Source organism: Petaurus breviceps, unplaced genomic scaffold (genome assembly GCF_028583685.1).
Source record: "Petaurus breviceps papuanus isolate PSGF00001 unplaced genomic scaffold, PetGlider_PUasm1.0 220, whole genome shotgun sequence".
NCBI lineage: Eukaryota > Metazoa > Chordata > Mammalia > Diprotodontia > Petauridae > Petaurus > Petaurus breviceps.
This window is the reverse complement of record NW_027185876.1, coordinates 383,843-399,858: the sequence shown is the minus strand read 5'-3', so window position 1 is coordinate 399,858 and position 16,016 is coordinate 383,843. Positions and strand designations below refer to the sequence as shown.

Below are 16,016 nucleotides of genomic sequence, written 5' to 3'. Positions count from 1 at the left end.
AATTCCAGATTCATTCCCTTCCTTCCTTGTCACCCACCCCTACTGGGAAGATAAGCAGTCCAGTATAGGTTGTATATGTGTGGCTAATGCAAAACAATGACATAGTAGATATATTGTAAAAGACTGATTTCCCTTCCTCCTATCCCACATCCCACTAGTTCTATTCTCTACTTTGATCCCATCCCTTTTAAAAATTGGGTGCTTCCAACTTCCCTCCCCCTCAGCCTTCCTTCCCTTCCATCATCTCCCCTCTGATCCCCTTCCCCCCCCCGCCCTATTCTCCTGGAGGGTGAGATACCCTATTTAGTGTGTATTTCACTCCCTCCTCAAGCCAGATTCAATGGGAATAAGGTTGACTCATTCCCTTTTGCCTTCCTATTCTTCCCCTCCATTGTAACCATTTTCCCTTGCCTCTTCTGTATGAGATAGTTTACCCCAATATGTCTCTCCCCATCTACTCTCATTATATCCCTCTCACCTCTTAATTTCACCTTTTAAGTATCACCCCTTCCTGTTAAATTGGTCCTGTGTCCTCTATGTATACCTATAAACATATATACACACATTCACATATGTATTCATATGCCCATATACCCTCATATATATATATATTTCTAATCCCTTCAACTACTGAGAAAAGTTTCATAAGTTACAATTATCATTTTTCCATGTAGGAATGTTAATAGTTCAACTTTGATAAGTTCCTTATGATTTCTTTTCCCTGTTTACCTTCTCATGCTTCTCTTGCTTCTTGTATCTGAATGTCAAATTTTCTATTCAACTCTGGTTTTTTCATCAAGAATGCTTGAAAGGGGGCAGTCAGGTGGCTCAGCGAGTAAGAGCACCGGCTCCAGTGTCGGGATGACCTGGATCAAATCTGGGCTCAGATACTCAGCACCACACCCAGAAATAACTGGCTGTGTAACCTTGAGCAAGTTACTTAACCCCGATTGCTTTAAAAAAAAAAAAAGAATGCTTGAAAGTCCTCTATTCCACTAAATGACCATATTTTCCCCTGAAACATGATACTCAGTTTTGCTGGGTAAGTGACTCTTGGTTTTAATCCCAGCTCCTTTGACCTCCGGAATATCATATTCCAAGCCCTTCGATCCCTCAGTGTAGAAGCTGCCAGATCCTGGATTATCCTGATTGTGTTTCCACGATATTCAAATTGTTTCTTCCTGGCTGCTTGTAATATTCTCTCCTTAATTTGGGAATTCTAAAACCTGGCTATAATATTCCTAAGAGTTTTCTTTTTGGGATCTTTTTCAGGAGGTGATCGGTAGATTCTTTCAAACTCTATTTTCCCGTCTGGTACTAAAATATCAGGGCAGTTTTCTTTGAGAACTTCCTGGAAGATGATTTCTAGGTTCTTACTTTGATCATGGCTTTCAGGTAGTCCAGTAATTTTTAAATTATCTCTCCTGGATCTATTTTCCAGGTCAGTGGTTTTTCCCATGAGATAGTTCACATTGCCTTCTATTCTTTCATTTGTTTGGATCTGTTTAACAGCATCTTGATTTCTCATGAAGTCATTAGCTTCCATTTGCTCCAGTCTAATTCTGAAGCAATGATTCTCCTCATTGAGTTTTCGAGATTCTTTTTCCATCTGGCAAATTTGGCTTTTTAAGGCATTCTTCTCCTCATTGCCTTTCTGGGCCTCCTTTGCCATTTGAGTCAGTCTGTTTTTTAAGGTAGTATTTTCCTCAGTCAGGCTGTTGACTCTCATTTCATAATTTTCTTGCATTGTTCTCATTTTTCTTCCCAATTTTTCCTCTACTTCTCTTATCTGCTTCTTAAGGTCCTCTATGGCCTGTAGCCAGCTTGTATTTTCCTTTGAGGCTTTTGATGCAGGAGTTCTGACTTCACTGTTTTCCTCCTCTTCCATGCTTTGCTCCTTTTTGTCCCCAAAATAGGAGTCTAATGTTGGAATCTTCTGTCTGCTTTGTTTCCTTTGCCTGCTCATTTTGCCACTCAATTACTTGATTTTTGGGCTTTTTGCCACAGTAGGACCCTGCCACCAGATAGGGGAGCTTTCGTCCCAAACGCTGGGGTTTTCTCAGCTGCCAGAGGTATTTGATGGGTGCCCTCTCTGAGGTCTCTACATGCTCTGGCAAGCTGGACACACACCCCAGGACCTCCACCCCAGACTGCAGTCCAGATCCAAACAGCTTAAAGCAAGAGCTATTACCCCTCAGACTGCTGCTTGGTCCTCCTACACTCTGCAGGCCAGGAACTGAAGCTGCCACGTGGCACTGGCTGGCTGTGCTGGCATCTCATTGGCTTCTCGCCCTGGGGGTAAAAGCCACGTACTGCCACTTACTGGTCCCAAAGTCCTGACTGCACTGACCTCTCACTTTGGCCTTCGCATCTATGTGTTGATAAATCTGGAAACGGCCACAGCTGCTGCAGATCTGGAGTCCCTCTGACTGGTGGCTGGTCAGGCCTGCCTTGGGGCTGGGCTGGATTCTTGCCGGACTGCTGGGCTGTCCTCCACTGGAGGTTAGCTTCTCTGTGTCATTTTTTGGGTTCTGCAGCTCCAAAGTTTGTTTAGAGTCCCCTTTTTACATGGATTGGGGAAGGTTGAAGCTGGAGCCATGGGAAGGTTGTGCTTCTACTCTGCCATCTTGGCTCCATCTCCATCCATTCCTTCTTCAGTGAATTTTTGCGCCTTTTTTACCATAAGACTAATTCTGCTTTTTAAGGTATTATTTTCATCAGTATTTTTTTGTGTACCTCTTTTAACAAGTTATTAATTCTTTTTTTCCTAATTTTCTTTAATTACTTTCATTTTATTTCCTAATTTTTCCTCCACCACTCATCTCTTTAACTCTTAGAGAAATTCTTGTTGGCTTTATGTCCAGTTAGCATTTTACTTTGAGGATTTGCTAGTAGCCATTTTCACTTGTTGTCTTTTTTTTTTTTCTGAGTTTATATCTGTCTTCCCTATCACTGGAGTAGCTTTTTATGGTCAAGGTCTTTTTTTGTGGTTTGCTACTTTTTTCCCTTTCATTTCTTGATTTTGGACTTTATGTTAAAGTTGAACTCCATTCTCCTAGGGGTGGGGAGGCACTGTCCCAAGCTTTACGCTTTTTTTGTGCTGCTGTTTTCAGAGCATTTTTGGAGGGGAGTTGTCTGCAAGCTTTTGGGGCTTCATGATGGTGTTATTCAGAGAGAGGTGTGGTCATTGCTCTCCTGGTCTGGGATCTGATCTTCACCCAAGAAAGACCCCTGTTCCCCTACAGCCACAAGAGCTAGCATTCCTCTTGGCCTTGGAACTATGACCACGTCCTCTTCTTTCCTGAGGCCACAAGCGCTAGGGTTCCTTTCTGCCTTAGAACTGCCACCAGAACCCCTGCTCCCTTGTGACCACAAGCACTCCTCTCCTCCAGGAAGCTGTGATACAGGATCACACATGGGCAGTAGTTGCCAATCAGTGCCAGTCAGCAAAGGGTCCCCTTTCATCTTTTTCTAACCAGTTATCTGACCCTCTTGCCATCTCTGGACTGAAAGCTTCCTGAAACTGCTGCTGCCACACTCCAGGCTTACCCCCACACCCATGTCTCAGACCTTTCCTACCAACCTCCTAAATTGTCTTGGGCTGGAATAATGTCTTCCTCTGACCTTTTGTTGATTCTGTCACTCAGAAATTTGATTTGAGCCATTCAAGTTGTTTGAAATGTTTGTTTTGTTGGGAGAGTTCATCTGGGTTGCTACCTATACTCCACCACCTTGGCTTTACCAACCCTAATGATGTCTTTAGGGTCAAGTTGAACATTTGGTAATTACTGTGATAATATTCCTTTTCTCTATGGTATTTCAAATACTACTGATAGTACTAGCATAGCATTCTAAGGCTAGCATGGGCTGAGTCTATTGAACTGAAATTTAATAGAGATAAATGTAAATTTCTATATTTGTGTTTTGTGTTTATGGGTTATTGGGTTTTTTTTTTTTTCACTTAATTACTGTACGAGCAAGATGTGACTAGAAACAATTCCTTTGTAGAGATCAAAGCTGTTTACTGAGCTGCCCACACAGTGAGATGTGATGTGGCCAAAAAAGTTAATTCTGTCCTATAAAACTTTAAGGGAGGTATGGTGTTTAGAGTGAAGGAAGAGTTAGGTCGATTTACTTGAGTACCATACTTTAGAAAGGACATAGATAAATTGGAGCTTGTCCAAAAAGAGCAGGTCTAGTGAGAAGACTAGATAATGTCATGGAAAGATAGTTTGGAGGAACTGGAGATGCTTATTAACTTATTCAGGAGAAGAGGCTTAGACTTAGGGGAGTATGATAAATGTCTTCAAATGACACGCTGTCTTATAGAAGAGAAATCAGAATCATTCTTGCCCCCCTCTAGGCAGACCTCATGGACAGTGAGGGGGGAAGTTGCAGAGATTAGAATAGACTTTTTCTTTAGAAAAACTTCCTAAAATTTAGAGATTTCCAAAAGTAGACTGTCCTGTGTCAGATAGAGGTTTCCTATCACTGGAAGTCAAGCAGAGGTTAGAAAATGTCATGTTACTTTGTTAGATTCTGGTTGGATTTGATCTCTCAGGGTCCTTGATTTCTCAGAGTCCTGGATTTTTCCAAAACATTTTAATTAAAGATTGCATGACAGAGTAATTTATTAGTTAGGCACTAAATAGTACTTTTTGACTTAATAAAACGTTTAAGATAAATTTCTAATGTTTCCTGTGCCTAAAACTCTGCTTGTATTCAAATATTAATAAAGATCTTAAAGAAAACTGTAGTCTCCTATTATACTAACAGATGTAGTAATATGATATTTTAAAATTGTAGGGCTTAGAATAAATCTCTCCTAATACATCTTAATTTTAAACTGTTCCTTTACCATGAAGAAGTTTAGTTAAGGGAAATATATGAGAAATATTCAAGTTGACAAGTTCCTGTTTTCCATTTGTTTTGTAGAAACTAGAAGCATTTTGAGTAAGATTGACAAGTCAAAAGATACTAGTAGTACCCTTTATTTTGTTGTTCAGGTGTTGCAGTAATGACCCCATTTGGATTTTCTTGGCAAAGACAATGGAGTGGTTTGCCTTTTCCTTCTCCAGCTCATTTTACAGATGACAAGACTGAGGCAGACAGGATGAAGTGACTTGCCCAGGGACTCACAGCTACTACATGTCTGAGGCCGAGTTTGAATTCAGGTTTTCCTGGCTCCAGGCCCAGCTCTCTATCCACTGCACCACCTAGATGCCTAGAACCTTTTAATGATGTTACTTTAATACAAATAATCCATTGGGCAGAGAATACTTCTTGAATCACAAACAATAATAATAGCATTTACATAGCTCTTCAGGGTTTGCATAGTGCTTTACAAATATCTCATTAAATCTCACAACAGTCCTGGGAAGTATTGTCTTATCCCCATTTCACAAAGGAGATAACTGAGGTCAACAAAGGTTAAGTGTCTTGCTCAGGGTCACACAGATAGTGAGTGTGAACTCAAGTCTTCTTGATTCCATGTCCAGCACTCTGTCCAAAGGTACCCAGGAAATCATGCACCTAAACACACTGGCTCTACTTTTATAAAAGAAAAATGATACCAAATCAGGCCTTTTCAAGAAATCAAGTTTGGGGGTATTGATAAGATATATTGTTTCACATCCCACATTTCCATGATTTCGGTTATCACCTCCCTACAGATGGACTCCCAGGCCTGTATTTTTACAAGCCCTTAATTTTCCTTGAGTTCCGGCCTTGAAATTTCAGCTACCTGGTGGGAACATGCATCTAAATTTTCTATTAATCTCTCAGATTCATCATGCCTTAACTGCCCTTTCTCATTAAGAAGTTTTAAATGATGAGTCTTCCTGTGCTTCAAAAATGTTTTGTAGATTGTTTTTGAACTTTTAAAAGTAGGTGAGTTAATTTATGGAAAGGTTTATATAGTATGTTTTGTGTACTTTAATTACCCCTCCTGCAAAGTTAATAACTGTAAACAATCAATTTGGGGAGCTCGTGGAAATTGATTGTCATTTAATTTCTCCTAAGTAAATTTATCCACATAAAATGCAGTGTGTTATGATTTAATATAATGTGTTCCATTTTCTGTTATGACTGAATTTAATTTATTAATTTACTATTTGTGGTTTCCATTTTTCTACATGTCATCATGAGTAACTGTTTTTACTTAACATTGGCTCTTTTTTCTTTCTGTTAGGAAGGAAATAAAGTAAATCAGAAATGATTTTAATTTCCTATATGGCTTTGGGGACAGTTAATGAGAGCTCATCAGGTCAGGAAAGAGGAGCAGGCTAGAAATCAGAACACATGTTAATTGTTAAACACCAGTTTAACTTTTTTGATTTGGACAAGGTAGAAATGAGATCATTTGGCAGTTTCGTGTACTTCTGTAGTTTCATCATCTTCTATATAGGTAAATAGTAAATTGGAAGAAGGGAAGGGAAGGAAATAAGTGATTTATGCAGAGCCTGTTATGTGCTGGGTGCTGTTTTACAACTGTTATCTCATTTGATCCTCATAACAACCCTATGAAGTAGGTACAGTTATTATCCCCATTTTATTTTTGAGGAAACTGAGGCAGATAGAAGTTAAGTGACTTGTCCAGGGTCACACAACTAATAAGTCTCTGTGGCCGTATTTGAATTCTTATAACCTCCAGATCGAGTTTTCTACCCACTGTGCTACCTAGCTGAAGAGTCAACAAATCAACAATAAATATGGGTAGAGCACTACTATACTGGACTGCAACCTAAGGAAATGTCAACATCTAAGAGAACCTTGCTCTCAGGGAGGAGAAAGTTTTGTTAACAGTATGAGATGCAGAGATGCTAAAAATAGTTCATTAAAAGCTGGAATTACATATTTTAATTTGTTATTAGTTTGGATTTTATTTGACATCTGAAAAACAGCTACATGTTTTGAAGAATCTGAACTCAAGTCTTCTTGACTCTATGTCCAGCAGTCTGTCCAAAGGTACTCAGGAAATCATGCTCCTAAACACATAAACCTAAACACCTCCACTTTTATTTTTTTATTAGTTTATTTATTTTTAGTTTTTAACATTCACTTCCATAAGTTTTTGATTTTCTCCTCTTCCCTCTCCAAGACAGCATGCAGTCTGATATAGGCTCTACATATTACATATACATTCCTATTAAACCTATTTTCACATTAGTCATGTTGTATAGAAGAATTATAATGAATGGGAGAAACCATGAGAACGAAAAAAACTAACAAAAAAAAGATTGCTTCGATCTGTATTCAGACTCCATAGTTTTTTCTCTGGATGTGTATGGCATTTTCCATCATGAGTCCTGTGGAACTAACTGTTTTAGGTCCTTGCATTGCTGAGAAGGGCTAAGTCTATCAAAATCAGTCATCAAATACTATAACTGTTACTGTGTAAAGTGTTCTTCTGGTTCTGCTCACTTAACTCAGCATCAGTTCTTAGAAGTCTTTCCAGGTTTTTCTGAAGTCCATCTGTTCATCATTTCTTACAGCATAGTAGTATTCTATTACATTCATATACTACAACTTATTCAGCCATTCCCTGGTTGATAGTATTACTGGGTCAGAGGGTATGCACAGTTTTATAGCCCTTTGGGCATAGTTCCAAATTGCTCTCCAGAATGGTTAGATCAACTCACAGCTCCACCAACAATTAATTAGTGTTCCAACTTTCCCACATCTTCTCCAACATTTATCATTTTCCTCTTATCATGGTAGCCAATCTGATAGGTGTGGTGTGGTAACTCAGAGCTGTTTTGATTTGCATCTCTTAAATCAGTAGTGATTTAGAGCATTTTTTCATGTCTCTGGATAGCTTTAATTTCTTCCTCTGAAAACTGCCTGTTCATATCCTTTGACCATTTATCAGTTGGGGAATGACTTATATTCTTGTAAACCTCTACTTTTATAAAAGAAGAATGATACCAAATTAATCATCAGCAGGTTTATTTTACCCTGTTCCATGAATTTACTGCATTTGGGCACTGAAAGAGATAGGATTACGCTCTGGTTATGGGTGTAGATAAAATATCTAAAATTCTTGGGAATCTGTAGTCAGTACTCCAGTAGTACTTTCATTATTAATTAGCAGGCACTTATTAAGCATTATTATGTTCTAGGCACTAGGGATATAAAGGGAAAAAAACAGCTTCCCGAGGGATTCTCCTAAGGTCTTCGCTGTTTTCTGAGACCCAATAATATTGAAATGAGGCCAGTTAATAACCCTATGATGGCCTCTAAGTGTGCAAGTGAAAGGAGGAGTCAATTGATGGGGCAAACTTCATTGTCTTATTTTAAGAAATTGCCACAGCCACTGCAACCTTCAACAACCACTATGTTGATCAGTCAGCAGCCATCAACATAGAGGCAAGACCCACTGCCAGCAAAAAGATGAATAACTCACTGAAGGCTCAGGTGATGATTAGCATTTTTTAGCAATAAAGTATTTTTAAAATTAAGGTATGTACTTTTTTAAAGATATAATACTATTATACACTTAATAGACTACAGTATAGTAGAAAAATAACTTTTATATACACTGGTAAACAAAAAAATTTATGTGACTGCTTTATTGTGATATTTGCTTTATTGTTATGCTCTGGAACAGAATCTACAATATCTCTGAGTGTGTGTGTGTGTGTGTGTGTGAGACACAGAGATTGACCATGAGTTGGGGTAACAGGGAATTAAGAGCTATGAAAGACCCATGGTAGCATGTTGCATTTGAGCTGAACCTTGAAAGAAATTAAAGATTGTAAGTGGCAGAGGTGATGAGGGAGTACATTTTCGACATGGGGATATTCTATTTAAAGGCACAAATGATGGTAATGAGAAGGTTTTGTGAGGATCAACAAGAAGACTGGTTTGGTTGAATTGTAGAGTGATTGAGGAAAATAATGTATAAAACTGGAAAGGTGAGTTGAAACCATATTGTGAAGAGCTTTATTAAAATAATACAGAATTCTTTGAATGATGTAACAGAATTTTGTTCAACCTTTGGATTACTAATATCAAGTAAAGCATAAAATGGATAGACCTGTGCTTGCCAAAGATGTTTATCATCATTATGGAGAATGTATAGCTCAGTCTAAATGAGAAGCATTTATAGACCAGCAGTATCAAACTTGGGGATCTAAACATCACATGACTGCAAAACATCCCAGTGCTGAGGATAACAGATTAAATGGAATTGGGAAATGTTTAATAAAATGAATAAAAAATACAGTACAACATAACTTTTTGGTAGTTTTCAAAGTCAGTATGTGTTTCTATTTGAGTTTTATATGATTGCTAGATGGTGAGGCTCTCTAAATGTTGTTGTTTATGGGTATGGTTGTTCTGTTTTCAAGGCCTGAATCATTGTAGATCCTCCTAAGAAGATCTTTAATCACTTAGGAATTCAGCCTAACCATCTGTATAGGAAAAAACAAATAGATAAACAAGATCTGCACTTGGATAGACATAAGTTGATTTATTAGATTTATTATTATCTTGGGGAAACATTGGGCATGGATCCTGAATTGGATTGAAGGAAGGAAATAGGTTGCATTGCCTTAGCAAAATTGTTCATTGTTTCTAATAAGCTCAAACTTCTTCAATTAAAAGACCTAGCTTTTAACAACATATTTCTGATGATGCTCTGTAACTGAAAATCATTGAATTGCATGATTTCTGATTGGATTATATAGATTGGGGTGTGAGGAAAATATATGGTGTGAGTGTTTATGGTGACATACATGGGAATAGATAGAGGTCTAAATATAGCAATATATACATATAAAGAGACTAGACTTGTAAGCTCATTGAAATAGTAATACCCCATAGCCCACTGTTCTTGTTTCTAGCTCAACCCATCAAAATATAATTGATCACTGTTGAGAGTGGAATACCAACTGCCACAGAGAAAGAGGTAAATACAAAAGTCCTAAAAGTAGCAGTACCCCCAAACTACCGGTCTTGCTTTCATCCCAGCACTGGCAGTTATCATCAGGGATGCGACTTATGGAGAAAGGACTGGTCATTCCAACCATCTGCTGACCAGTTGGCCACTTATGAAGGAGAGATAGGATTCTAGCCATGATGCCATCCTTGAGGGAGGAACCATCGCTATGGAGAAGAGGCTTATATCTTCCTCCCACATTGCTACCCAAGGGCATTATACCATTTCCTAAACCACATGTCCTGCTTCCATTCCAGCCATCATCCAGGGAAACAAGCCTGTTGTGGAGATGCAGCCTGGCTACTGTTTCAGCAGGTTCTGTAGCCACAGCCACTGAAGACCTACAAAAAGGAGTTTTAGCCACTAAAGTCTTTGGCACTGTCAAATGGTTCAGCATCAGAAACAAATATTGTTTTGTGAATGGAAATAACATTAAAGAAGAGACTACCAAAGAGACATTAACTCAGCTACTGTACCCTTAAAGACCCTTTTCATCTGAAACTTTCTGTCTTCCTGATTAGAATTCGAGCAGGGATAATCTTTTTCTATTTGTTATCTCTAGCACTTAGAACGGTGCTTTGCACAAACTAAGTATTTAACAAATACCTTTGCATTAGCAAGTTCAGAAAACTTAAAATGAAAATCTAGGTTTAAAGCTGTGGTGACTGATGAAATATTATTGTTATAAAAAATGACAAGCAAGATGATTTTAGAAAAACTTGGAAAGACTTGTATGTACTGATGTGTAGGGTAGTAAACAGAACCAAGAGAACATTGTACACAGTAACAACAATATTGTGCAGTGAAGAACTGTGAATAACTTAGCTATTTTCAGTGATGCACTGATCCAAGACAATCTCAAAGGACGAATTGTGAAGCATGCTATCTGCCTCCAGAGAAGGAACTGATATTGTTTGAATACAGACTGAAGCTTGATGTTTTTTACCTTTTTTTCCCCCATTTTTTCCTTTTATTTGATTCTTGTACAGAATTACAAATATGGAAATGTTTTACATAACTGCTAAATGATTATTTTTACATGTAATTGGGAAATATTCTACAAATAAATAATGTATTTATTTCTAATAATAAATTATGTTTATTATATGTTATATAATAAATTGTTTATTATGTATTACAATAAATAACAAATATATTTTGTTTGCAAAATAAAATAAATTTTAAAAATGAATATTTTACAAAATAAATAAATAAAAATACATATTTAAAAAGGAAAAAAAAACTAGTTTTATTACAAGAGAAATGAATACACATGTGGAACCCTAAGCAAGTGCACAGAGTTCACAATCCAAACACAAGTGTGTTTATTTATGAGATTGCAACAAAGAGAGCAGGGGAAAAAGAAGTACCCAGCTAAATGGGAGTTGCAAGAGAAGCTGGATTTGCAGATTACTTAGCTAGAAGTGGTGGTAAACTGGATGACAGTAACACTTTAAATAAAAGTTTTTATTGATATTTTTTCTGTTTCTTACATCATCATCTTATCATTCCCGTAGAGCCAGCCCATGACAGATTGTATTTTGTTAGAGGAAAAAAAGTCAGCACAAGTGATCGATAGATTGAAAAAGTCTGAAAACATACTTTTTTATAGCAGCAGAAAAGTGCTGCTTTACATATTTTGGAGTATGTGAGCACTTTTTTCCATTATTGATGGCTTCTTTGGGGAATAAACTGAGTAGTAGAGCTTCTGATTTAAAAGTATGTGGACCATTTAGTCTTTATTCACATAATTCCAAATTACTTTCCAAAATAGTTGTATCATTTCATAGCTCCACCAACAATTTGTTAGCATGCCTTTCTTTCCACAGTCTCTCCATTATTTACTGTTAGCATTTTTTGTCATTTTAGCCATTTTGCACAGTATGAGTGAAACTGTGATTGTCTTGATTTGCATTTCTCTTATTGTTAGCGATTTGAAACATTTTTTTCATTGTGTTTGTGAATACTTTGTAGTTCTTTTGAGAGTTTGTTCTTATCCTTTACTCATTTATCTATTGAAGGATAGCCGAGAGTGAGTGTGAGTGTGTGTGTGTGTGTGTGTGTGTGTGTGCATTAATAAAGTGGTCTGTGAAGAAGCTTTTCAGTTTCATATAATCAAAGTAATTTGTTTTATCTTTGATAATTGCCTCTGTCAGCTATTTGATTAAGAATATATCTCCTACCCATAACTCTGAGAGATATATGAACTGGTTTTTTCCAAAATTTTTATATTCTGCTCCAAGGTCACATATTCACATATCTGTTAAGAATATATTGTGCGAAATAGTGTAAGGTGTTAGTCCAAGCCTACTTTCTTCCATACTGTGTTCCAGTTTTCCCAGAACTTTTTATCAAATGGGGAATTTTTCCCTAGGTAATTTGTTTTCTACTTTAACAAATACTGAGGTACTGAGTTCTGTTATTTCTCAGTCTCCTTTATGTAGTCTATTCCATTTATCTATTTTTTAACTAATACCAGATGGTTTTGATGTCTTCTGCTTTATAATATAGTTTGATGCCTAGAAGTGCTGCTTCCTCTTCTTCCTTCTTTTCATCATTTCCATTGACATTCTAGATCTTTTGTTTTTTAAAATGAATATTGTTATTTTATTCCCTTGGTATTTTGATTGGTATAAGATTAAAAATGTGAATTGATTTTGGTTTTATTATTTTTATTATATTAGCATGGCCTAGCTAGCCCATTAGCACTGAATATACCTCCAACCATTTATAATTGAATCTATACAAGTCTTGTGTGCGCTTTGGGAGGTTGATCCCCAGATATTTTGTGTACTTTGTAGTTAGTTGGGATGGAATTTCCCTTTCTAATCTTCTTGTGTTTTGTTATCATTTTATAGGAATGCTGTTGTTTTTTGAGAATTTATTTTGTAACTTGCATCTTTGCCAAAGCTATTGTCTTAATTAGTATCTTTGCTGATTCCCTAAGGTTTTCACAGTAAATCATCACATCATCAGCAGAGATGGTTTTATCTCTTCTTTACCTATCTTTATTTCTTTAATTCCTTTCTCTTATTTTATTGATATTGCTTGCTTTACTCTCATATTTATTGGAAAAGTTCTAGTGTTGTATGCATTTGATTGCATATGATGCTTGATTTTGATTTTTGATAGATGCATTTTATGTTATAGATCTTCTACTGTACTTTTGGGGGTTTTTAGAATTAGAGAGTGTTATATTTTTCTGAATCATGATAATCTTGTGGCTTTGGATACTTTGGTTTTTAATATTATTAATTATGTTGATTGTTTTCCTAATGTTGGAACATTCTTGCATCCCTGGTATGAATCCCACTTGATCATAATGAAGGATTTCTTGGATAAATTATGATGTGGTCTGTGTGGTATGATTTTGTTTAAAATTTCTGAGTCAGTGTGCATTAATGATATTGGTTTATTATTTTCTTTTTTATCTTTCCTTGATTGAGGTAGTAGGACTATATTTGTCTCATAAAAAGAATCTGGTAGGGTACCCTCTTCCTCAGTTTCTGAGAATAATTTGTGAAGTAGAGGTGTACTAATTATTACTTAAAAGTTTGGTAGAATTTTCCTAGCAATCCATCAGGACCAGGAATTTTCTTTTTCATTTGCTAATAACTTTACAGCTAGATCTAGTTCCTTTTCTGAGATTGAGTTTTTTAAGATCTGTGTTTAGTCTTCTGATAGTTTGACTATTTTATGTTTTTGAAGGTATTATTCTTTTTCTTTTGTTTTCTCAGTTTTGTTAGTATATACCTATGTATGATATGTTCTGATTATTTTTATTCTGGTTTTGCTGTATTTTACTTTGCTGTTTTATTGATATGATTTTCTCCTCTCTTTATTTAGATTAGCTAAAGGTTTGTCAAAGAGTCAGCTTTTGGTTTTACTTAGCATTTCTGTGGGGTTTTTTGTTTCTGCTTTATCTGTTTCCCCTAATTTTTTATATTTCCTTTGTGCTTATTTTAGGTTTGTTTTTCTAAGTTTTAAAAATGCATATTCAGTTTATTAATCCTCTCTTTTTCTATTTTGTTAATGTATGTTTGTAAGGATATGATTTTCCCCCTGAGGACTGCTTTAGCTGCATCCCAGAAATTTTGGTATGTTGTCTCATCATTATAATTTTCTTTTACATAGTATTGTGATGCCTTTGACCCACTTGTTATTTAAGATTTTATTAGTACGTTTCCATTTCAACTATTTTTTTGTTTGGTTCATGAACCATTTTTATTTTTAAAGAATCATTATGGTCTGTAAAGGATAGTAACTGTTTCTTCCTTTTTACATTTGTTTGCAATATTGTGCTGTAGCACATGGTCTTTTTTTTTCTGGTAAAAGTTTCATGTGTTGCAGAGATTTGTATATTCTTTTGCTGTCTCATTTAGAATACACTATGAGTTATTTAACTTCAGTTTCTCCAGAAATTTGTTCAGTTCATTGTTTTTCATTTTGTTTATCTTTCTGTTAGACTTATCCAAAACTAATAGTGATATTGAAGTCTGTCACTATTGTATTCTGTGTCTTTTTGAAATTCAGATAATGTTTCCTTTATAAATTTGGATGGTAAAGGAGTTTATTATTGATATTGGTTTGTTGTTTATGGTTTCTTTCAACATAGGATAGTTTCCTTGTTTGTCCCTCTTTATTTTTTGAATGTTTTTTTTATTTTATTTGTCGGTGTTAGAAATAGCCATCTTACCAAGAATTCCATCTGGCCATGAGTGAATTTAGAAAAAAAGATTTTTTATTTCACATCATTTCAGACAGGTGTCTTGGCCTTTAGCTACCTGTGAAAAAGGGTCCTTTCCTAGGCCCAAGCACCCCTTAAGATAGTTATAAAAACCCTTTTATAATTCATCCAGATTCTAATTTCTCACCTTGAATCCCATTGATCAGGATTCACTAAATCCCACTCCTTGATTACATCTTCTCATTTCTACATTTCAATCCCCTCCCCCTTTCTCATATACTTTATTCTTTATACTTTTAGTCTATTTGTCTGCATCAGATAGGATGAGAGAGGAATTTTCAATTTCTAAGGGTATTTACAAAAGCTCTGAGTTTGAAGATTTGAACCCAGGGTATCCACGATACAAGTCCTGTTATCTAATCAAAAGTCCCATCATCTAGTCTGTGTTAATGGACCTCATCTTCATCCTTTGTGAGGGAGACCTGGCCTGGCATTTCTTTTGATACACAGGAAAAAGACCTCTGAACAAAGAAAAGTAGTAGATATGCTGATTTTCAGGAGACCAACACTCCCCACTGCACCCTACAAGCAGTTTTGTCTCTGACATTAGCCACCAGTATGACTTCAAATCATGTTTTCATATAATTGCTGTGGAAACAAAATTCACTCATACCTTACAGTCCACCCAGTGGTACCCTCTGCTTTTTTGGATTCCCTTGATGCATAATATATTTCCCCATCCCTTCAGTTTTATTCTGTGTATGTCTTTTAAAATGTGTTTTTTGTAAGTAACAGATTGTAGGGTTTTGTTTTCTTATCCAGTCTATCACATTTTAATTTTTTTGGATTATTTAATGCATTCACATTTAGAATAATAAAGAGTAGACTTGTATTTCCTCCATCTGTCTCTGTTTCCACTGGTTCTCTTCTCTTCACCCCTAATGCACTCTGCTCACTTCTTACCCCTTTCCCTTTTGGTTTTTGTTTATTAGTTCCTTTTTCTCACCTGCTTTTATCTGGCTGTATGTTTTTCCCCCCACTTTTTTCTCTCAGTTAACCAAGTAGATTCTCCCCTCTTCTAACACCCCTTCAGTTAATCTTGTTCATCAGTTTAAAATTCCATTTTTTTGTGTTTCTTTTCCAAAAAGAATTTCTCTTATTCTCTTCCTTCTCTATCCTTTCTCTCAACACCCTCACTCTCTCAATCATGACTCTTTTTTCTGTATTCTCCATGCAATTAAAACTTTCAAGGTATCTTTTAAATGGTTCTTCTTTCTGTACTTTCTGCCACTGTCTTGTAGGGTTTGCCCTGGGATTCTTTTTCCTTTGTACCTCTCCCTGCATAGTGCCAGTTATTACAGGTGTCCAAAAGAAGATGTTGCCCGGTGG

General features: G+C 36.3%; 1 protein-coding gene across 2 annotated transcripts in view; it reads left to right on the top strand.

The window, feature by feature from the left end:
• PKN2 (protein kinase N2) overlaps positions 1–16,016 on the top strand; it is a 193,651-nt gene that overhangs the window by 63,424 nt on the left and 114,211 nt on the right. Inside the window, exon 2 of one of the 2 annotated variants that reach the window (XM_069094550.1) lies at positions 13,988–14,037. The exons of the other annotated variant lie outside the window; for it this stretch is intronic. The gene's annotated coding sequence lies outside the window, so the exon portion shown is untranslated. The remainder of the gene's footprint in view (positions 1–13,987; positions 14,038–16,016) is intronic. 2 annotated transcript variants of the gene reach the window in all.